The sequence below is a fragment of the Oncorhynchus clarkii genome, chromosome 5, assembly GCF_045791955.1.
Source record: "Oncorhynchus clarkii lewisi isolate Uvic-CL-2024 chromosome 5, UVic_Ocla_1.0, whole genome shotgun sequence".
NCBI lineage: Eukaryota > Metazoa > Chordata > Actinopteri > Salmoniformes > Salmonidae > Oncorhynchus > Oncorhynchus clarkii.
Window position 1 is genome coordinate 89,008,105 of NC_092151.1, and position 4,579 is coordinate 89,012,683.

Consider the following 4,579-nt stretch of genomic DNA (forward strand, 5'->3'; position numbering starts at 1 on the left):
AAAGGGAACAGGTGGGAAAAGGGGTGACGAGGTAGTTAGGAGGAGACAAGGAACAGCTGGGGGAAAGAGGGGGAGAAAAGGTAACCTAATAACGACCAGCAGAGGGAGACAGGGTGAAGGGAAAGGACAGAAACAAGACACAACATGACAATACATGACACTGACAGTGCAGTAAAATCTAACGAGTAATCTAACAATTCCACAACAACTACCTAATAAACACAAAATGGCTCCAGAGAAGAAGGAAGACATTTTACGTGTCCCCAACCGATTGTTTTTTTTTGCGTTGTGTGTAACTTATTTTTTAAACTTATTTTGTACATAATGTTGCCGCTACCGTCTCTTATGACCGAAAATAACTTCTGGACATCAGGACTGCGATTACTCACCACGGACTGGCAGAATCCTTATTTTTCTTTAACGAGTCTGACGAGCCCGACACAAACGATATACTACTTTCTCGGGAACAGGCCCCGATCCCCGTGATTTGCGTGAAGAGGAGGCTTAGAAAAAGGGTCCGGAGGGCGGGCTGTCTTCTGAGAATTCAAATAAATGCCCACTTCCTTCCATTCTGCTAGCAAACGTGCAATCTTTGGAAAATTAAATAGATGACCTACGCGGAAGATTAAACTACCAACGGGATATTCAAAACTGTAATATCTTATGCTTCACGGAGTTGTGGCTGAATGACGACAATATCAACATACAGCTGGCTGGTTATACGCTGTATGCAAGGCACAAAACAGAACAGGATAGAACAGCGGCGTCTGGTAAGACAAGGGGCGGCGGACTATCTATTTTTGCAAATAACAGCTGGTGCACGACATCTAAGGAAGTCTCGAGGTTTTGCTCGCCTGAGGTAGAGTATCTCAAGATAAGCTGTAGACCACACTATCTACCTAGAGAGTTTTCTTCTGTATTTATCGTAGACGTTTACATACCACCACAGTCAGAGGCTGGCACTAAGACAGCATTGAATGAGCTGTATTCCGCCATAAGCAAACAAGAAAACACTCACCCAGAGGCGGCGCTCCTAGTAGGTGGGGACTTCAACGCAGGGAAACTTAAATCCATTTTACCAAATTTCTATCAGCATATTAAATGTGCAACCAGAGGGATAAAAAAAACTCTGGACCACTTTTACTCCCCACACAGAGACGCAGACAAAGCTCTCCCTCGCCCTCCATTTGGTAAATCTGACCATAATTCTATCCTCCTGATTCCTGCTTACATGCAAAAATGAAAGCAGGAAGCACCAGTGACTAGATCAATAAAAAAAGTGGTCAGATGAAACAGAAGCTAAGCTACAGGACTGTTTTGCTATCACAGACTGGAATATGTTCCGGGATTCCCCCGATGGAATTGAGGAGTACACCACATCAGTCATTGGCTTCATTAATAAGTGCATCGATGATGATGTCCCCACAGTGACCGTACGTACATTCCCCAACCAGAAGCCATGGCAACATACTCACTGAGGTAAAGGATAGAGTTGACGCTTTCAAGTAGCGGGACTCTAACCCGGAAGCTTATAAGAAATCCCGCTATGCCCTCCGGCGAACCATCAAATAAGCAATGCGTTAATACAGGACTAAGATCGAATCGTACTACACCGGCTCTGACGCTCATCGGATGTGGCAGGTCTTGCAAACAATTACAGACTAAAAAGGGAAGCACAGCCAAGAGCTGCCCAGTGACACGAGCCTATCAGACGAGCTAAACTACTTCTATGCTCGCTTCGAGGCAAATAACACTGAAACATGCATGAGAGCACCAGCTGTTCTGGAAGACTGTGTGATCACGCTCTCCGCAGCCAATGTGAGTAAGACTTTAGGTCAACATTCACAAGGCCGCAGGGCCAGACGGATTACCAGGACGTGTACTGCGAGCATGCACTGACCAACTGGCAAGTGTCTTCACTGAAATGTTCAACCTCTCCCTGTCCGAGTCTGTAATACCAACATGTTTAAGCAGACCACCATAGTGCCTGTGCCCAAGAACACTGAGGTAACCTGCCTAAATGACTACCAACCCGTAGCACTCACGTCTGTAGCCATGAAGTGCTTTGAAAGGCTGGTAATGGCTCACATCAACACCATTATCCCAGAAACCCTAGACCCACTCCAATTTGCATACCGCCCCACCAGATCCACAGATGATGCAATCTCTATTGCACTCCACACTGCCTTTTCCCACCTGGACAAAAGGAACACCTACGTGAGAATGCTATTCATTGACTACAGCTCAGCGTTCAACACTATAGTGCCCTCAAAACTCATCAATAAGCTAAGGACACTGGGACTAAACACCTCCCTCTGCAACTGGATCCTGGACATCCTGACAGGCCGCTCCCAGGTGGTAAGAGTAGGTAACAACACACCCGCCACGTTGATCCTCAACACAGGGGCCCCTCAGGGGCGCGTGCTCAGTCCCCTCCTGTACTCCCTGTTCACTCATGACTGCACAGCCAGGCACGACTCAAACACCATCATTAAGTTTGCCGGATGCAGTGGAGCAGGTTGAGAGCTTCAAGTTCCTTGTTGTCCACATCACCAACAAACCACCATAGTCCAAGCACGCCAAGACAGTTGTGAAGTCTAAAATCTATTCCCCCTCAGGAGACTGAAAAGATTTGGCATGGGTCCTCAGATCCTCAAAAGGTTCTACAGCTGCACCATCGAGAGCTGTCTGGTATGGCAACTGCTCTGCCTCCGACTGCAAGGCTCTACAGAGGGTAGTGCGTACGGCCCAGTACATTACTGGGTCCAAGCTTCCTGCCATCCAGGACCTCTATACCAGGCGATGTCAGAGGACGGCCCTAAAAATTGTCGACGACTCCAGCCACCGTAGTCATAGACTGTTCCTTCTGCTACCGCTCGGCAAGCGGTACCGGAGCGCCAAGTCTAGGTCCAAGAGGCTTCTAAACAGCTTTTACCCCAAGCCATAAGACTCCTGAACATCTAATCAAATGGCTACGCAGACTATTTGCATTGCCCTCCCTTTTACACCGCTGCTACTCTCTGTTGTTATCATCTATGCATAGCCACTTTAAATAACTCTACATGTACATATTACCTCAACTATCCGGTGCCCCTGCACATTGACTCTGTACCGGTACCACCCTGTATATAGTCTCGCTATTGTTATTTTACTGCTGCTCTTTAATTACTTGTTACTTTTTTTCTTATTCTTATCCAGAATTTTTAAAACTGCATTGTTGGTTAGGGACTCGTAAGTAAGCATTTCACTGTAAGGTTGTACCTGTTGTATTTGGCGCATGTGACTAATACAAATTGATTTGATTTGATTTGAAATATAAAGGGATGGAATTAGAATATGTACAGGCAAGAAACAATAGATAGTATAAAATACAATATTTTCATATGAGATGAGTAATGTAAGATATGTAAACAGTATTAAAGTGGCATTATTTAAAGTGACTAGTAATTCATTTATTAAAGTGGCCAATGATTTGAGTCTATATGTTGGCAGGAGCCTCTCTGTGTTAGTGATGGCTGATTAACAGTCTGATGGCCTTGAGATAGAAGCTGTTTTTCAGTCTCTCGGTCTCAGCTCTGATGCACCTGTACTGACCTCGCCTTCTGGATGGTAGTGGGAGGAACAGGCAGTGGCTTGGGTGGTTGTTGTCCTTGATTATCTTTTTGGCCTTCCTGTGACATCACGTGCCGTAGGTGTCCCGGAGGGCAGGTAGTCCCCGGTGATATGAGAGAGAGAGAGAGAGAGAGAGAGAGAGAGAGAGAGAGAGAGAGAGACAGAGAGAGAGAGCGAGAGAGAGAGAGAGAGAGAGAGAGGCGGGGGGGGGGGGGGGGGACCAGTACAGGAAGTAGCGATGTAGGCCTAGTATGTGAGCATACCCTTCTTCTTCTCAACTAGTGGGGAGGAGTCAGATGAAGAGACGAAATGCTGAAACCACTACAGGTTTCATGGTGTGTCACAGGCCCCAAAGTCCCCACACTTTCAGCAAAGATTACTGTCACTTCAAAAGAGTAGAGCACTTGTCAGAAGATGTACAACAGGCCAACAGAGTTGAAATGTAAAAAACATAATGTATCAGTAATAATTGCTTTTGTGTGAAAACACACAGAACAAACTAATATACCATTTGGCAGACACTTGTATCCAAAGCAACTTACAGTCATGTGTGCATACATTTTGTATGTGTGGCCCCGGTGGGAATCGAACCCACGACTCTTGGCATCGCAAGCAACACGCTAGACCAACTGAACCACACAGGACAAACTATATTATTCAACACTTATAACTCTGTTATATGGAAGTAATCCTTGTTTGTGAGTTCAAAAAGCCTTTTGTTTAACACTTTTACGGACAAATCAGCCATGCCTCACTGTGAGACCATGCCCTCTCTTTCTCTGAAGATTAGTTAAATGTCTAAATACACTTAAAGCCAGCCTACACTAAACAAACATATGTATTTTGTATGTATCTGATGTTGTGCATCTCAGAGGAAAGATCAGAAGTGGAGGGAAAGAGATGTGTGGCGTAGATGAAATGGGACTTCCTGTAAAATAAGGTAAAGTACAGAGTCTCAGCTAGCTGT